The sequence below is a fragment of the Capricornis sumatraensis genome, chromosome 10, assembly GCF_032405125.1.
Source record: "Capricornis sumatraensis isolate serow.1 chromosome 10, serow.2, whole genome shotgun sequence".
Classification (NCBI taxonomy): domain Eukaryota; kingdom Metazoa; phylum Chordata; class Mammalia; order Artiodactyla; family Bovidae; genus Capricornis; species Capricornis sumatraensis.
In genome coordinates this window covers 9,997,177-10,017,500 of record NC_091078.1, presented here as the reverse complement: position 1 = coordinate 10,017,500, position 20,324 = coordinate 9,997,177, and the positions used below count along the sequence as shown (strand labels likewise).

At 46.1% G+C, this 20,324-nt stretch overlaps 1 pseudogene; it reads left to right on the top strand.

Annotated features, from left to right (window-relative positions):
* Nucleotides 1-9,209: 9,209 nt before the first annotated feature.
* Nucleotides 9,210-13,652, top strand: LOC138087298 (pulmonary surfactant-associated protein D-like; annotated as a pseudogene).
* The last annotated feature ends 6,672 nt before the right edge of the window (nucleotides 13,653-20,324 follow it).

Sequence of the window (20,324 nt, the reverse complement as noted above, 5' to 3'; positions counted from 1 at the left end):
ACTTATCTCTTGAGTCCCTTTCTGATGGTAACCAGAAGCTCTATTGGACATCTGTTCTTTCCTTCCCTAAAACCAGCCTTCTGCTAACTGCACCTATCTATCATGTCCCTTCCTCCATTAGGCCCCTGTCCCAACTCCTCACAGGAGGTCTGGACAGGACTCTAGGTATGCCAGGGACTTTCCTCATGGAGCCCAGGAATGACAAATCCTGGTGAACATAGTCATACACCCATCCTTTGCTCAGGACAGACATCACAAAACATTCAGGACCAGGGCTTCTTTTGGACAGATAGCACTGAAGAGCCCAGCACTAGTCAGTCCGGAACAGCAAGTAAGAGGAAGCCAGTCTGCATTGTCAGAGCTAAGCCACCCACCTTACTGGTACAGAAAGGGAGAAGGAAGTCCATGGAGGGAAGGGTCCCTCCCAAGGGCACTCAAGGAGTCCCTCCAGATGTGACATTTGGCCTTGGTGAGGAATTCTACATCTTGGTCACATTTCCCCTGGCAAGGATGGCCAGCCCAAAAAGGGATGACACAGAGCATCTGAGAGTAGATTCATGCTGCTGGCAGACCAGGTCAGAGATCCAGCCGGTCCGCTCATGTCCTCCCTGGCCAGACTGAATCCCATCTTTCCCTAAACTGCTTTTGGAGCCCTGCTGCTCTTTTCCCCAGAGGATGGGAGAAGAGATGGGGGAAGGGCTTCTCCTGACCTCAAGAGGCTGGGCCAGCCTTAATCCACATCCTCAGATCAAGAGCACCCCCTTTTTCTGTTCATCTGTCTATGACAGGCTTCTCCTCCCTCTCTCCATGCTGCTCCTGCTCACACAGTCCCAGAGTTCCCAGGGAGAAGAAGTGGATGTCTACTCTGAGAAGTACTGACTGATCCCTGCACCGTGGCTGTGTCCCCTGACAGTGGATAGCCTTTGTGGTTGTGATGGACAAGATGGGAAAACAGGCCCCCAGGAAAAGAAAGGGGATCCACATAGAGCCGAGACCATGGGCTTGTCCTGGTGGGAAGGGGTGGGCACTGGAGTTGTAACCAACCCAGAAATTCTCAATCTTTTACTGTGGAAGCCTTATAGATGGTCTTCCTAAATGGGCGGGTTTCACCCAGATTTTGAGCCCACCTAAAACACGGATTTATTGGTTGGCAAAGACTGGCTGTCCCAAGCCTCTGGCTCTATCAGCAGCTGTCCCGATTTCTCCCCTAGAATCTTCTGACTCCAACTACCCAACAAATGCTCAAATAGTGAGTAAAAGTGGAACTTGGACTTCTGTGCTCCAGAACTTAACTGCTGTCCATTTAGAGTAACTGGTACCTCTGCAGGTTGTTAAAGATTTTTAATATTTAATTAAGCTCTCAGACTGAAATTGAAGAAAGTAGGGAAAACCACTAGACGATTCAGGTATGACCTAAATCAAATACCTTATGATCATATAGTGGAAGTGACAAATAGAGTCAAGGGATTAGATCTGATAGAGTGCCTGAAGAACTATGGAGGGAGGTTCGTGACGTTGTACAGGAGACAGTGATCAAGACCATCCCCAAGAAAAATAAGTGCAAAATGGCAGAATGGTTGTCTGAGAAGGCCTTACAAATAGTGGAGAAAAGAAGAGAAGCAAAAGGCAAAGGAGAAAAGGAAAGATATACGTATATGAATTCAGAGTTCCAAAGAATAGCAAGGAGAGATAAGAAAGCCTTCCTCAGTGATCAATGCAAAGAAACAGAGGAAAACAGTAGTATGGGAAAGACTAGAGATCTCTTCAAGAAAATTAGAGACACCAAGGGAACATTTCACACAAAGATGGGCATGATAAACAACAGAAATGGTATGGACCTAACAGAAGCAGAAGATATCAAGAAGAGGTGGCAAGAATACACAGAATAAGGATACACAATGATCTCCATGACCCAGATAACCACTATGGTGTGATCACTCACCTAGAGCCAGACATCCTGGAATGTGAAGTCAAGCGGGCCTTAGGAAGCATCACTATGAATAAAGCTAATGGAAGTGATGGAATTCCAGTTGAGCTATTTCAAATCCTGAAAGATGATGCTGTGAGAGTGTTGCACTCAATATGCCAGCAAATTCGGAAAACTCAGCAGTGGCCACAGATCTGGAAAATGTCAGTTTTCATTCCAATCCCAAAGAAAGGCAATGCCAGAGAATGCTCAAACTACCACACAATTGCACTCATCTCACACGCTAGTAAAGTAATGCTCAAAATTTTCCAAGCCAGACTTCAACAGTACATGAACCATGAACTTCCAGATGTCCAAGCTGGATTTAGAAAAGGCAGAGGAATCAGAGATCAAATTGCCAATATCTGTTGGATCATCAAAAAAGTACAAGTTCCAGAAAAGCACCTACTTCTGCTTTACTGATTACGACAAAGCCTTTGACTCTGTGGATCACAACAACTGTGAAAAATTCTTAAAGAGGTGGGAATACCAGGCCACCTGACCTGCCTCCTGAGAAATCTGTATGCAGGTCAAGAAGCAACTGCTAGAACCAGACATGGAACAACAGTCTGGTTCCAAATCAGGAAAAGTGTACATCAAGGCTATATATTGTCACCCTGCTTATTTAACTTATGCAGAGTACAGCATGTGAAATCTAGGCAGGATGAAGCACAAGCAGGAAAATGATTGCCAGGAGAAATATCAACAACCTCAGATATGCAACAACCTCAGATATACCACCCTAATGGCAGAAAGTGTAGAGAAACTAAAGACCCTCTTGATGAAAGTGAAAGAGAAGAGTGAAAAAATTGGCTTAAAACTCAACATTCAGAAAACTAAGATCATGGCATCTGGTCCCATCACTTCATGGCAAATAGATGGGGAAACAACAGAAACACTGAGAGTCTTTATTTTTCTGGGCTCCAAAATCACTGCAGGTGGTGACCACAGCCATGAAATTAAAAGACACTTGCTCCTTGGAAGAAAAGCTCTGACAAATCTAGACAGCATATTAAAAAGCAGAGACATTACTTTGCCAACAAAGGTCCGTATAGTTAAGGCTATGGTTTTTCCACTAGTCATGTATGGATGTGAGAGTTGGACTATAAAGAAAGCTGAGCACCAAAGAATCAGTGCTTTTGAACTGTGGTGTTGGAGAAGACTCTTGGCAGTCCCTTGGACAGCAAGGAGATCCAACCAGTCCATCCTAAAGGAGATCAGTCCTGAATATTCACTGAAAGTGCGATGCTGAAGCTGAAACTCCAATACTTTGGCCACCTGATGTGAAGAACTGGCTCATTTGAAAAGATACTGATGCTGGGAAAGATTGAAGGTGAGAGGAGAAGGGGACAACAGAGGATGAGATGGTTGAATGGCATCACTGACTCGATGGACATGAGTTTGCGTAAGCTCCGGGAGTTGGTGATGGACAGGGAGGCCTGGCGTGTTGCAGGTTATGAGATTGCAAAGAGTTGGACATGACTGAGTGACTGAACTGAACTGAACTCCATGATGAGTGAGAAAGGATGAGGCACTGTGGCCCCATACTCAAGCCTGAATAAAAGGATTTTCCCTAAATACATTACAGAGAGAAAGAAAGGGACCTTATATTTCATAGTCTAGTCCTGTGCTTAGGAGTTCACTTGAGTAGTTTATACAATCCCACCAAAAGTCTAACAAGTGATGCATTAATCTCATTTGATCGGGAAGAAAATTGTGATACAATGATGCTATGTGAAACCCAACCTAGAAGGGGAAAGGACATGGCTTTCTTTATCAGACACATCTGTGCATGGCTGATAGCTCTTTCTCCACAGCAGAGGCCCCTAGGGCAAACTATTCAGTGTCTCTGAGTCTCAGTTTGCTCATCTATGGATGGAAATATTAGGACCACAGAGAGATAAATAATTGAGCCAAGCCTTCCTTTTTTTTTTTTTTTTTGTGAGGCTTCAGGGTAAAGTCACATCCTCTTGCTGTACCAATTAGGTGGATTCTCCTGAGGTTTCCTAAAATACAGCTTATTAAGGGAAGTGTCTGAGAAACACTGATCCACAGCAGAAGATCTGGGTGTTACTGGCGAGAAGTGAGAATTCAATAAACCAACGAGTACGAGGGGACCACCATGGCACTGAACCAGGGCTGTGGAGGGATCAACTGAGGTCTTCATCTTTTTTTGGTTTGCATTTTAGCTGTAAAGGAAAGAAGCAAATAACATTTAAGCTGCAAAGAATACACAATATCCCCAAGCTTTGTAGGATAAGAGACAAGTATCTCTCCTTTACAGACAGAAAGTCGTTCCCAGCATTAATGAACAGAGCCGTGATAAGGATGCCTAGAAGTGATCTCAATAGTGGGGCAGTATTCAAAGTACCAGTTCCCTCTAGCTCCCAGAGGGTCCTGAATTGAAACCCGGGGCAGGGGAGGGGTGGGGACTTTCCCTACAGTGGCCCTCAGCTGCATGGTGTACCCCAGACCTCTCTTTCTTGTGCTTTCCAAGCCTGGCCTTGGGTTGGTGCTTGGAGAGAGAACAGTGCACAGTCGGGCCAAGACCAGGCTCCACACTGGCTCCCCAGATCCGGGCACCGGTTCCTTCAATGGTGACGGATCTGGGAATTTCCTGGAGATCCCAGAATCCTTAGATCCTGACCAGCAGGGTTGGGTGGGGCCAGAGTCTGCACTGGGGATGACCTCCCCCACAGATTCTGACACACATGTTCCCAAGAACCTGATGTAAAGGACAAGATGGGCCTGAGAGGAGAGACCCTTGAGCAGAGGCAGAGGGGGGTGCTGGGTTACTTGGTGATGCCCCAGACATGTCGTGCAGGGCCGATAACACCTGGACCCTGCTTGGGGGGCTGCATCTCCAGGGACAATTCCTTCTTTCCTCAGTGCCTCTGAGATTGCCGCCCAGAAGGATTCAGTGCCAGAGTGGCTCCTGGGGTGCACATCTCCCCTGGGAGTGAAACTCATGTCCCACAGCATCTCCTAACCTTGACCCCTGCTGATCTCTCTGAGCTCATTTCCTTCCCTCCTCCCACACTCCCCAGACTCTGACCACACTGGCTCCTTGTTGGTCCCTGAGCACGCACATCCCCCTGCCTCCCCAGGGCCCTGTCCTTGCTCTGAGCATGCACATCCCCATGGCTCACTCCTCACCCCCTTCACAGCTTCACTCATAGACTCCCTCTCTGGCCATCCTATTTAGAAGACACCCCCGCCAATTTTCTAGGCTTCAATTTACCTCTGTGGCACTTATTCTGATCTGATGAATTACCATCTGTTGTACATTTTAATTTTTATTATCTATTTCTATGTAGCTGAGTTTAAGCTCTGTGAGGAAGGGATGTGGCTTTTGTCTGTTTTTTTTTTTTTTTCACTAGTATAATTTCAGCATTTAGGACAGCACCTTGTACCTAGTAGAAGCTCAATGAATACTTGTTGGAATAAAAGAATGTAAACGGCCAAGAGATGAGGCATTTTAGTACAGTTAAGGCTGGCCAAATTGCTGGTCCATAAAGCTTCACTTCAGGTGCCAGTAAGCTACAGGGCTAGGACTTCAGGGGATGTGAGGAGGCAAAAATGAGTGCTTGGGAGGCATGGTGATTGCTGCTCAGCAGGACGTTCCTTCCTCTCCCTCAGTGCACCTGTGGCCTCCACGGTTTGTGCAAAAGGATGGGCCACCTGTGATGCTCCCCTCTAAGGAGCGACTTCCTTTCCAGGTAGTTGCTGCCACCCAGCCAAGGGGGAGCCCAGGAGGGGCTCATCTGGGAGCCCAGGCATCTCTGCCTGAGCACAGTGCACCACAGCGTCTGGGATGCAGGGCTCAACCTCTGGGCTTCCGTATCGTGCCTAGTGAAGGTTGGAACTAACAGCAGGACACAACGCCCAGCACAGAGGCTCTCAGCCACACATCAAATGCACCAGTCTCCCCCGACCTGTGCATTCTTGGCCCAAGCAGGCCCGACCTTCTTACTCTGGGAAAATGGTTTCCAAATCTGAAATGTCACCTCTCCTCTCGAAGTCTCTCTAAATCCTCTTCAGCCTTAAAGTCCTGTTTGCTCCAAATGTGTGTTCTCGGATTGAGGATGCTCTGATGGGATGAGGGACATCTCAGGAACTGTTTTCCTTACTTATTACCTGTGCCTCACAGTTTAAAACTTGATGAAAGATTCCTTGCAGATCAGGACCTGGTACTAACATGTACATCCTGCTCAGTGCTAGGCAGAAAGCGATGTTCCACAGATAGTTTCTCAGTGAACAGAGAAATGAAATAACGAGGAAATGAACAAAGAAGTGAATGAACAAGTTAGCAGCACCTGACAGATTTCTTTTGTTGTCTTTTTGCACGTGAATGCTTCACTCACAAGAGTAAAAAATGGAAACCACCCAAGCGTCTATCAACGTTTTTCCACAGTGTATGATAAACAAAATGTTTTGTCTTCACACTATAGAACATTGCTCAAGCATACAAAGGAATGAAGTACTGGGATGAGCCCCAAGAAGGTCACTCCATGTTCAAAAAGCCAGACACAAAAGGTCATTTTTTGTATGTATTTATATAAAATATTTAGAGACAGGAAGCAGAATAGTGGAAGCCAGGGCCTGGGAGGAGGCAGGGATGGAGTGATGAACAAGTGTGAGGTTTCCTTTGGGGTTGATGAAATATTTTTGAGTTAAATAGAGGTGGTAGTGGCACAATGTTATGAATGAGCAAAATGACACTGATTTGTACACTTTGAAAAAGCTGATTTTAGGGAATTTGATAGTGGCCCAGTGGTTGGGACTTTGTGTTCTCATTGAGAGGCCCTGGGTTCAATCTCTGGTCAGGGAAAGAAGATTCTGCATGCCGTGTGGCACAGCCAAAAAAAAATTAAAAAGTTAATTTTCTATTGTGTGAATTTCATCTCAATGGATCAAGAATAACCAAATTCCTAGAATGGAGTGTAAATTCTTATATAGGGATAAATCTCATGTAATTTCAGACTTAGGCAGCCTTTTGTGAAGTAACATGTTTTTTTAAAATGTTTGGTCACTTTTCCAATATAAAAATAATATATGGTCACCAAAGATAAAAAGAAGAAAATCAAGATGACCTGAATTGTGCCACATAGAAGGAACTGTGAAGACTTTGTATATGCTGTTCTTATGGTTTTTCCAATATGTTTTACATGTGCACATGCATAAGACATCCAGTCTGTGGATGAAGAGAATCATATTGAATAGATGTTTATAACATCCTTCTATCACTTAATGGTATGTTATAATTTAGTCTATTTTCTGTACTTTCAAGAGCATGTTACATAGCTTTTTCTCTTCTTTTTATTAAAATATAAATGACTGAAAATATATTAGTTTCAGGTATACAACATAATGATTTTATGTTTGTATATATTGTGAAGTGATTGTACAATAAGACATGTCAAAATCCATCAACACACATCAATTTGTGTGTGTGTGATGAGGACTTTAAAAATCTACTCCCTAAGCAACTTTTAAGCATGCAACCCAGTATTATTAACTATAGTAACCTTGCTGTACATTGCATTCCTCGGACTCATTTATTTTATACCAGGAAGTTTGTGCCTTTTGCCTATATTTATCCATTCTGTTCACTTCCCAACCCCACCTGTAGCAACCATCAATCTGTTCTCTGCATCTATGTGTGTCCTGCTTTTGTTCGTTTGTTTTTTAGATTCCAAATATAAGATCCTATGATACCTGTATTTTCCTGCCTGACTTATTCCACTTATAACCACTTATAAGCCCTCAGGGTTTGTCCATGTCGTTGCAGATTGCAAGATTCCATTACTTTTTATGGCTGAATAATGTTCCACTGTATATACAAACTGCATTTTCTCCATCCATTCATTGATCCACAGATTCTTAGACTCTAGGTTGCCTCCATATCTTGGCTCCTGTAAACAATGCTGTGATGAACTTGAGATTTCAATATCTTTTTGAATTAGTGTTTTCATGTTCTTTGCTTAAATACTCAGAGGTGGAATTGCTGGAAAGTATAGTAGACCTATTTTTAATTTTTGAGCAACTTCATACTGTTCTCCACAGTGGCTGTATCAATTTACATTTCCACTAGGTGCAGTCGCTCAGTCATATCTACTTCTTGCTACTGCATGGACTATAGCTCATCAGGGTCCTCTGTTCATGGAATTCTCCAGGCAAGAATGCTGGAGTGGGCAGCCATTCCCTTCTCCAGGGGATCTTCCAAACCCAGGGACTGAATTTGGGTCTCGTGTATTATAGGCAAATTCTTTACCTTCTGAGCCACCAGGGAAGCCTACGTTCCCACTAACAGTGCACAAAGATTTTCTTTTCTCCACCTTCTCCAACACTGTTATTTGCTATCTTTTTCATCATAGCCATTCTAAAGGTATGCAGTGACAGCTCATTGTGCTTTTGATTTATATTCCTCTGGTGATTAGTGTCAGGTGTCGTTTCTGACATAAACTTTGGTTCTCAGAAGGTGGAGGGCAGGGGGTCCATGGTCAAGGGTAAAAGCTGACAGACTTACCTATCATAAATACTGTGGCCTTGGGGCAGGAGCAAGTGCATTGTACGCAGTCAGGTGGATCTTGGTTTGGATCTGCCTCCAACTCTGCAAGCCTGTTTCTTCATCTGTAAATGGGGATATGGACACGCATTTCCTGGATCACCACTGGACCAGTCAGGTGGAGGGGAGTGTATACACCCTACAGAACCCTGAAGGAATGCCAGGGCCCTGACTATGCAGGCAGTTGGCTCCTCCTGGGCCAGCATCAGCTTTATGTACATCTCTTTTTTTGTCACAAGGTCACCAGGACTAGCAGGATGAGCAGGAATGCCTGGACCAGCTGGCCCTATTGGGCCTAAGGGGATAATGGCTCTGCTGGAGAACCTGGACCAAAGGGAGGCCTGGTGAGCAGCTGGGCATGGAATGCAGGTGTCTGCAGATGATGTGCTGCCACTAGGCCATGGCAGTAGGCGTGCACAGATTCTACTCCAGGAAGAGGAAGGTCATTCTCGAAGTGGCACGGGGTTATTTCAGGGAAGGCTGGAGCTCCTGGGGAGGGTGGAGAGTGAGGGCAACATCTTTAGGGGGAGGCTGCCTGTCTGACTTCTATTACAGCCCCATCATTTATGCACTTCCACTTCCAAGGAGGTTCAGTGTCACTGACTGGGCTGGTCCTTTTTCCCAGAGCCTACATGTATGCCTGGTGCAGCTGGAAGAGAGGCTCTTCCTCCCAGCATGGGACCTCCAGGCACACCGGGCCCCAAAGGAGAACCTGGGCCCAAAGGTAGGAGGGTGGTATGTGGCAGGTAAGGGAGGGAGAAGGGAGGGGTGATGTTGGCAGCCCTGGTGGGGACCAGGGTATGTGCACAGTGCCTGGAAAGCCTGGAAACTCCATGCCTGGTAGGCCTGGCCTGGGCCTCTCCCCCCTTATTGCCACACTGACTGAATTTCCTATAGGAGACCAAGCAGGCAGGAGCAGTCTCCCAGGTCGCTCTCTTGCTCTCTCACCTGGAGCTGTGGGTGACAAGCTGCACTGCTGAGGAAATGGTACCTGCTGAGTGCACTCTCAGGCATGTTTCTCCAATGTCTTCCTTCCTCAGGAGGAGTGGGTGCCCCAGGCATGCAGGGTTCTCCAGGCCCTGCAGATCTCAAAGGAGACAGAGGTGCCCCTGGTGAGCCTGGAGCCCCTGGAAGTGCTGGCATAGAAGATGAGCAATGGTCATGGGGCTGGGCTCACATTCCCTGTGCTCACCATCACCAGCCACCAGGTCAGAGCTGGCATTACAGGGCAAGAGCCAGCGTTGGGCTCTGGGAACTGTCTGTCTCTAGGGAGAGAGTGGTGCAAGTAGCATGGACTGTCTGTATCCAGGGAAGGCTGGTTGTTGGGTTGTTCGACAGTGTACGAAGAGGCTGCAAGGAGAGGATCCAGGCACTGAGGGACATTTGTACAGGGGGAGGGTGTATTGCTGGGGGTATGACAGTCCATGTACTGGGGGAGGTGAAAATGCTGGAAAATGTGCCCAGAACACATGCAACGATTCTTTTCTGATCCCAGGGCCTGCTGGAGCCATCAGTCCACAGGGACCTTCAGGTGCCAGGGGCCTCCCAAGACTAAAGGGGGTCAGGGGTGATCATGGAGAAAAAGGAGCAAAGGGAGAGACTGTAGTCCCAGGTAAGGAAGCCCTGGAGACCCCCACTAGGGTGTGCGGTAGGGAGTAGACCTTCTTCAGCTCAGTCCCTCTTCTCAGGCATGCCCCCTAGTTACAGGTGGGAGTGGAAGCAGGAAAGAATAACAGATGGACAGTGAGGTGGACACTGGTCTTAGCTTCTATGACTCACTGGAGGGCAACCTGAGCAATTTTTCCTTCTGATCTTTGGGACAAGCAAACCTCCCTTTCCAATTCATCAGATAACCTTGAACTTCAAATAACCATGCTACCCCCCTCCCAAACACACACACACACACACACACACGCACACACACACACACACACACACACACACACACGGAAGTTATATCAGATTCCTAGAATTTGGAATTAAAATGTCATCTGGTTCAGTGTCCGTAAGGTGCAGGGATCTTCTCAGGGGATACTATTTACAAGAGAATCCCATGGGCAGCAGAGGCAAGCTATGTCAGCAGAGGTGGGCCTCCTATGGTTCTGTCCCAACTCCTTACCCTACCTCCAATATGGGTTGCACCTGGACACCCTTCCCTGAGGCCTGAGCTCTGAGTGACCCCAGGCTATGCTGGACCCATCTTCACTCAGCCTCTCTCTTCTCCACAGATCAATGCTCTCAGGCATCAGTTTGTGATCTTAGAGGGACAGCTACAATGCCTCCAGAATGTCTCCTCTCAGTATGAGAAAGGTGAGTTCCTAGACCTGACCCTGAGCTGGCCCTGAGGGTGGACCTCAGATAGGGTCTGTCTGGGCTTGGCTTGCAGTTCGCTGGGCTGGGTCTAAATTCGACTTGCTGGGGCCATGGCTGGGACTGGACCTAGACCTGGGGTAGGAGTGGGGCTAAGGACAGGGCTGGGACAGAGCTGTGCCCCACGTGCTCCAGGAGCTCAAGTAGATGCACGGGATAAGGAGGAGGATGTGGTCCATGTCATCAGTTCAGCAGAGCTTCACTCCAGCCTACTCTGGGTGGATTCCTATGACAGAAAAGGGGTCACCCAACCCGCGATGCGTTTCTTCCCTCTGTGGGGCCAGGTATGCAAACGCCCAGAGAAGCAGCCACACAGCCCAGGACAGCAGAGAATTCAGACATGATCCTGAGAGTGGGGGTGGGATGCTTCATGTGGGGTTCAAGTCTGCAGGGTCCTGACCCTGGTGTGTGGCCACCAAGTGTCTCACCCTAAAGATGCCCTGAAGTCTGGCAGGAGCAGGCTGCCTCCAATATCTGGCCAGTGCTGGACTGTTCCTGCATCTCCCTGGGTACTTAAAGCAGAGATTCTTCCCTAAGCCTGGATTCTAAGCACACAGAGGCCTCCTGGAGAACACACCTGAGTGCCCTGTGCCCTGGGACTCTCTATTAACTGTCCCTCCTCCTTCTCTGCTCTGCCTGATGACAGTTTTGAATGCACATCACTTATCAAACCTCTTTGATCAGAAAAAGGAACAGTTTTCTGAAGGAGCCTGGTGGGCTGCAGTCCACAGGGTTGCTAAGAGTCGGACATGACTGAGCAACTTCACTTTCAGTTTTCACTTTCATGCTTTGGAGAGGGAAATGGCAACCCACTCCAGTGTTCTTCCCTGGAGAATCCCAGGGACAGGGGTGCCTGGTGGGCTGCCGTCTATGGGGTCACCTAGAGTCGGACACGACGAAAGTGACTTAGCAGCAGCAGCAGCAGAGCATAAAGGGGCCTAATTGCGTGAGACAAACGGTTGGCTCCTAAGGACTAAAGTCAACTATGTACTGAAGTAGTAGGATGAGAATTTCCAGCAGTTTGTCTTCCTCCTTGCACAAGCATATCTGCACATCTATTTACTCCTTCATGCAGACTGATACAAACAAAGGAGAACTTAGGCATATGTGTGGGCTACACATGTGTACCTAAACACCATAACTCAGTTGACAGCATCTACATACATGAACACACATGCACGCATATGCACACATATCATGATGGACCTTGAGTCGACCATGTACACCAGATGGACACATGGATATATTCACGCATGCACATGCACACACACCCAGATGCATGGGATGTAACCAATCATGGCACACGAGCTTGCACTGACCTTGTCCAGGGCTGACTGGGTGCCATCCTGACTTCTGTGGAAAATCTGGTCCCCAATTGCTTGTTGAAGCTACTCAGAGGAAAAGGGCATTGGGTCAGGGTACAGCCTGGGTTCAGAACCAGTCCAGTGAGCCCTCTTAGGAGCCCTGAAGATTTCCATGCAGACCCTGGAAGTCAGAGCGGTATGGATAGGATGGAATAAAAAGAGATACTTAACACGTCACATAGGGCATGCTGTTATGTAATGTACCTCTACCTTAGAAATAAGGACTGAGACTCTGAAAAGGGAAGTGATTTTCCCTTGTCTCCTGGGTTGCCACTGCCAGAGTGGGCTGAACACATGACCTTCTGAGGCCTAGACAGGGCTCTCTTCAAAGCTGATCCCACCCTGCACTCCCACTCCCACATACAGCTCACAGATGCCATCATCCCCTGCCCAGTGGTTCAGGGAGGCTGACTGGCTATAGCATCACCTGTGAACATATGGAAGCCAACACTGGACTGCCCCCGGTGCAGAGGTGAGCATTTGGCTGCTCTCAGATGCACCCCCGTCCTCCCTTTTCTCCTGACTCCTTCACATAGCACAGAACCGCTCAGACAACTCCACATGCCCAGTCACCATCCAAGGGTGAGAGTGAGCTGCCTGTTTGTTTGGTATTTTCCTCACTCTCAGGAACTGCCCTGGTCTCTACAGTGTCATTTCCCTGCCAAAGCCCTAACTATTTACACACTGATTAAAACCCCGATTCTGGCATACAATAGGGGGAGGAACAGAAAGTGCATATGGGAGTTTTAGTGTCACATACAGTAAGGTCTGATTCTCATCTACATTTGACAGCTGGGCAACTTTAGGCCTCCTAAGTAAGCACCTGAGTTCTGGGGTCCTCAGCTGTACCTAGAGACCACAGCACCACTCAGGGCACATCGTGGAGCCAGAGCTGCTCTGAACCAAGTGCCTCACTTTCTTCCCATCTGGTGCCCTGGCACCCGGATGGGAGGCTGGAGACTCCAGTTGGAACACAAAGCCTAGATGCTGCCACATCCCCAGCCTGACTCTCCTCTTCCCCTAGCAGTGCTCTTCCCTGATGGCCGGAGTGTCGGGGAGAAGGTCTTCAAGATTTCAGGCTGCCCAGCAGATCTGCACACAGGCCAGGGAACAGTTGCCCTCCCCATGTTCTGCAGCTGAGAACGAGGCCTTGACTCAGCTGGCCACAGCCCAGAACAAGGCTGCTTTCCTGAGCATGACTGACACCAGGAATGAGGGCATCTACCCCACAGGGGAGCTCCTTGTCTATTCTCTCTGGGCCTCCCATGAGCCCAACAACAGGGTCACTGACAAAGGCCCAGAGAGCTGCATAGAGATCTATCGGGATGGCAGCTAGAACAACAGAGCCTGCGCTGAGATGCGCCTCAGGATCTGTGAGTTCTGAGCCCCCCGGGGAGGAAGAGGGCAATGCCAGGGCTGTGTGCTGCCAACATTCCAATGAAAAGGTGACCCTTGGCTGCTCGTGACTTCTCCACTGAGCTATGAGATGAGGCCAGAAGGCAGGCCTTCTATGGAACTCCTCCATCAGAATAAAGTTTGAAACTGGCTTCACACCAGGAAGTCTTGTCACAAAAAAGAGGGGCAGACTGCTGACTCAGGGGCAAGGCCAAAAGGAGGTCTCCAAGATGACCCTTTTGCAAAATCCAGTGCCTTCTCCTCAACAAGACAGGTGTCTAGCCCTCCACCTCCACCAAACATGGGCTGCATTTGACCCCAGTGGTCACTGACTCCTCCTGGCCTTTCATTTCCTGTCTTCAATCTTCTTATCCTTTGGCCTCCTTCACTTGTCTCTCCTCCTCTTCTGACACTTCACAGAGGGGAGCAGGAGCCTCACCTCTGGCTCCCTTCTCTCCTTGCACTTACTCTAGGCCTGGGCTCATTCTCTCCCATGGTTTCAAATCCCTTCTATTGATGCCTCCCCCAGGTAGAGCCCTGTTTGGACCTCTCCCCAAACCCCAGAATCCTCTCAGCAATGCAATCTGTATCTCTGGGGCTTGGAGGCCATCGTTGCTGCCCTTTGCTGGGAGGGAGGTACTAGCTTCTCTGGCCATATTGAGTGGCCTTACACCCAGTAGAATCTCCTCACACTTGACCTTGACCACCCAGGATCTCTTTCTTCCCATGAAAGTGTCACTGTGGATGGTTCATCAGAGAATGTGCCATCTTTACAATTTTAATCCCTTCTAAAGTTTCAGGCAGAAATGGTGCCTGCCGGGAGCCAGCACGGGAGATCCCACCCATGACAAAGGTCATAAGGAAGAGACCTGACAGGCAAAAGTGAATCAGGACTCGAGGGACCCCGTGGACCTGCTCGAGCATCTACCCCAAAATCAGAGTCTGTCTGTCTTACTATTTTATGCCTTCCACCAACTCCTCTGATACCAATGGGGGGCTATCCCCGACTACCTTTCTCTGAAGAAAATCAGCTTAGGGCTCTAGTTAATAAGTCTCCTGGGCATAATAGGAGTGTTTCCATTCAAACCCCTCTGATGGCTCTCTAACTTGCCTGACAGGTTTATCCGGACTTTTACAACTACACTTGTGATTGTTTACAGCCTCTCAACTGCGAGAGGCACGGGAAGCTTAAATAAAACCTTTCGAGGAGTTAAAATTATTAGAATAGTACTAGTGAAGGGTTTCATTGTTGAGCCAATGCTTGCTGCTGAGTTTTCATATGTCTTATTCGTTGTATGCCTGGGAGTACATTGATTAATATAGTTGATATATAGAAAAAATTAGTAGTAGCCTTGGCATTAATGACATTAGACCTTGAGCTAATAAATTCTCTCTCCTTGTTGTAACCCAATGTACCCTTGATCTATGAAGAATGTAACTTTATTTAGTATTTTCTGAGAGTGGCGCCAGACTTTAGATAAAAAACACTTTTAGAGAAAATAAGTTTCCTGGTTGACTGAGCTTTATCAGAAAAAAGGGTCATAAAATGTTAACAAGCCTCCTGGCCAGAAGATGATGTAAATCACCTAAGACCTGTATATACAGATAGGTATGCAGAAAGAAAGCCTGGTCTCGATAAGGGTCAGGCCTGCTGACCCTGCATGACTCTGCATCTTCCATTATTCTCTATGTACAGCTTAAAGTATATAAGCTCCTTTGAAAAATAAAGTTACGGGCCATGCTCACTGAAGGTTGGTCTCCCCATGTCATTCTTTTTTCTTTCTTTTTCTCTCTTTTTCAGGTTGACTCTCTGGAGCGCAGGGGCCCTCTGAGTTCACTTTCCTGCCCGGGCTTCTAAGACCCTCTTGAGAAGGTGCCCAAGGTGGGGTGCCTTCGCTACACCGAGAAGGCGCCTGTGGCCTACGTGAACAGAGCAAATTCTGTGCTGGGGCTTTATTGGCTTTCTGCATAAACTAAGGAATATCAACCTCTTTCTCTCCTTTATTTTCTTAACTGCAACATTCTCTCTCTCTCTCTCTCTCTCTCTCTCTCTCTCTCTCTCTCTCTCTCTCTCTCTCTCCCCAGCGCCATCTCCCCTGAGGGTATCCCTGGATCCAACCGGGGCTGGACCCCGGTAGGTGCCCAGCCATGTTCAGATTCATCCCCCAACCTCTTCCTGCCTTGAAGTACAAGGGATGTTCATCTTCACTCTGCCTCAGGGATAATCTAGTCAAACCCTTCCCATTTCACAGACATGGAAACAAAGACACAGAGAGGAAGGGAACCTGCACTTAGTAAGGTAGGAGACAGGGTGCCTCTGGGCCGGACCCCTGGTGTTTGTCAAGTCAAGTAAAATTCAAGCTCTGTTCACACCCAGACACTCCAAGGACAAAGCTAGTGGTAAAAGCTGAGCTCTGCACAAGCAAAGAGATAAGGTGTCCACTCCTGAGTTCAACAATGACTTCCCTGTCTACACATGCTTAGGAAGGATTCTTGGGGGTTGAAAAGGGAGGGGGCTCCACCCTATAATAACTATGGACATGTACCCATAGGCCTCTGCATTGGGATCTTAGAAAACAGTTTCACATGCACCTTTTGAGGGTCCATGGACCAGTCAGGTGTGAAGATATTAACAAGATAATTGGCCAAAGGTAGCAAAGACCCTAAACGACTGTCTTATACAAGACACATCTATATTATGTCACATCTTTACTGCTCTCCCCCTCATCCGGAATGCCCACACTCCACCACGGATGTGTGTCTCTGCTTAGCTCTGCCTTACTGCACTCCTCCTCATTAGAGAGGATGCTCATACCCTTTCTTTCTGGGGGTGTATTTCTGCCTTGCTTCTGTCTTAAATAAACAACCTGTTTCTCTGTGTGCTCTGCCATACATTGTGCTGTGTCTTTAATAATAAACTTTTTAAAAATCTATTTACAGTTTTTGCCTCCTTGAAACATTCTTGCTTTCAAATGGGGTAAAGAGCCATAGTCACTTTGCTTCTAGCCTCTAGCCCCTGAGAGTGTGTTGACTAGGATTCCTGGGGTTTCATCCAGTCCACCCAGGTTCCATCCTTGGGCAGGGAACTAAGATATCCCTTCAGGACCACTCACTGCTCTCCCTCTGAGATCAGGAACACTGGTGCTGAAATTCACTCATGTAAAATGTCATCTGACCCCAGAACTTGCACTTTCAGCTTGTAAATTTTTAGACCAAAGGCCTATGAATGCTTAGTTGATTTTATTGACTCACTACTGGAAAGAAAATTTTAAATGAAATCTGTACTTCAGAAGTTGGAATGAGGCCTGAATGAACCACAGGCTCATGGAAAGGGGTGATGAATACCCCTCCTCCAGACAGGAAACCAGCCACTCTTTCCTTTGTTCCCGGGGACAAAGGCCCTTTCTGAATAGATCCCCAAGTCTCACCTCTCTTCCCAACTGAGTATATGGGACAGCACGCCTGAAAACAAAGCCACAGCTGTCAACAGCATGCAGCTCAGGCTCCTGCTAAGATCTTTCTCCTGTTACTGAAAATCTCCCCAATTCCTGGCAGTTTCTGAAATATAAACAGTTACACAATAGTGAGCAAACAGCTCTCCAGTACAAAGACCATGCCTGGTCATTCTTATCAAGGGAGTTTAGGGCGGCCTGTTTTTACTGCAAATAAGAAAAACAACTAGATCTAATTAAGCCCAAGGGGGGCATTTTTTGCTGCAGAGAATTCTGAATTGACTTGAGAAGGACTGGGGGGTGGTTATAGGCAAACTGTGCCACCTCCCTGGCTTCTGCCTCTCTGCCCATCCTTACCTCTTGGTTATCAGTCGGGAGAGGGGTGAGGGCAATATAGAGGTGTGGGAATTGGAGGTAGAAACTGCTGGATGTAAGATAGGCTCAAGGTTGTGTTGTACAACGTGCGGAATACAGCCATTGTGTAATACCTGTGAGAGGAAACTAACCTTTAAAATTGTACAAAAATGCAAAATTAAAACAAAAACAAAAGATAAATACTTGGGTCAAAGGAGTCACTTTGTTTAGACTTGACTCCAAATGCAGCAAGAGGAAACTGGAATAATTTTTGGCCCAGTAGAATGTATTGGTAACTGTGTCCTCTTGTTTCAGTGAAATCTTATCACAGTTTGAAACCTATTTTGTGTTTTGTATGCTCTTGCCTATGAGGAGATACCAGGTCAAGTGAAGATAGACACCCATTAACACAACAATAGGCTATAGGCTGGGGGAGGTAGAAGCTGAAGCATCAGAACACAAAGTAATAGACTAAACAAATTGAGAGAAAGTCATGGGATAGAGCATATTATTGATTGAATGTATTTTCTATTCTTTTCTGTCCAAAAGGCAAAACTTAGATGCATATTATGTGAATAGATGCATATTATGTGAATGAGACATGATTCAATTTGGGGGTCACAATATTTCCTAAAAGGAGCATGAGGTCTTGACCCATTGTGGACAATTGTGTCAATAACCTGTCAAGGTAGTTTAATTTTTGGCAGGAGTACCTGGCTTAACAGCTTTGGTGAGGTCGCACAGCATGCAGTGACTAGTGAATGGAAGTAGGCAGCACATAATACATTACGTTTCTCAAGTTAGTAAAAGTCCGTTCATTTATTTGGAGTTATCATGCATGTGAATAGCATAAATCTCACTTGAAAAGAAACTCTGCTCACATAGATTAAGACCTCGAAGAATGCTTTCTGATCAGCTGAAGATTCTTTTACAATATGCTCAAATATTCAATAATCATATCATCCTTGGATTATTTTTAATTTTTTTAACTTTTTAAAATTGATTTTTGTTATTTAATTTTTTTTTTTTTACTTTGCAATACTGTATTGGTTTTGCCATACATTGACATGAATCCACCACAGGTGTACATGAGTTCCCAACCCTGAACCCCCCTCCCACCACCCTCCCTGTATCATCTCTCTGGGTCATCCCAGTGCACCAGCCCCAAGCATCCTGTATCCTATATTGAACCTAGACTAGTGATTCATTTCTTACATGATAGTATACATGTTTCAATGCCATTCTCCCAAATCATCCCATCCTCTCCCTCTCCCACAGAGTCCAAAATTCTGTTCTATACATCTGTGTCTCTTTTGCTGTCTCACATACAGGGTTATCATTACCATCTTTCTAAATTCCATATATATGTGTTAGTATACTGTATTGGTGTTTTTCTTTCTGGCTTACTTCACTCTGTATAATAGGCTCCAGTTTCATCCACCTCATTAGAACTGATTCAAATGTATTCTTTTTAATGGCTGAGTAATACTCCATAGTGTATATGTACCACAGCTTTCTTATCCATTCGTCTGCTGATGGACATCTAGGTTGCTTCCATGTTCTGGCTATTATAAACAGTGCTGTGATGAACACTGGGGTACAACGTGTCTCTTTCAATTCTAGTTTCCTTAGTGTGTATGCCCAGCAGTGGGATTGCTGGGTCATAAGGCAGTTCTATTTGTAGTTTTTTAAGGAATCTCCACACTGTTCTCCATAGTGGCTGTACTAGTTTGCATTCCCACCAACAGTGTAGGAGGGTTCCCTTTTCTCCACACCCTCTCCAGCATTTATTGCTTGCAGACTTTGGGATCACAGCCATTCTGACTGGCGTGAAATGGTACCTCATTGTGGTCTTGATTTGCGTTTCTCTGATAATGAGTGATGTTGAGCATCTTTCCATGTGTTTGTTAGCCATCCTTATGTCTTCTTCAGAGAAACGTCTATTTAGGTATTTTTCACAGAGCTAGAATAAATAATTTCACAATTTGTATGGAAATACAAAAAAACCTCAAATAGCCAAAGTGATCTTGAGAAAGAAGAATGGAACTGGAGGAATCAATATGCCTGACTTCAGGCTCTACTACAAAGCTGCAGTCATCAAGACAGTGTGGTACTGACACAAAGACAGAAATATAGATCAATGGAACAAAATAGAAAGCCCAGATATAAGTCCACACACCTATGGACACCTTATCTTCGACAAAGGAGGCAAGAATATACAATGGAGTAAAGACAATCTCTTTAACAAGTGGTGCTGGGAAAACTGGCCAACCACTTGTAAAAGAATGAAACTAGAACACTTTCTAACACCATACACAAAAATAAACTCAAAATGGATTAAAGATCTAAATGTAAGACCAGAAACTATAAAACCCCTAGAGGAGAACATAGGCAAAACATTCTCCAACATAAATCACAGCAGGATCCTCTATAATCCACCTCCCAGAATCCTGGAAATAAAAGCAAAAATAAACAAATGGGATCTAATTAAAATTAAAAGCTTCTGCACAACAAAGGAAACTATAAGCAAGGTGAAAAGACAGCGTTTGGAATGGGAGAAAATAATAGCAAATGAAGCAACTGACAAACAACTAATCTCAAAAATATACAAGCAACGCCTGCAGCTCAATTCAAGAAAAATAAACAACCCAATCAAAAACTGGGCCAAAGAACTGAATAGACATTTCTCCAAAAAAGACACACGGATTTTTTAAAATTTAAAGTGGTTGGTATAACCAGACTTTTCTGTGAACTCAGAAAGGAGAAGAAAACCTGGAAAATCCATGATACCTATTTTCTTTTTGAAGCAGCAGTGTTCTGGGGAGTTGGCAAATAGTAGCTCTTAAGGCCATGAA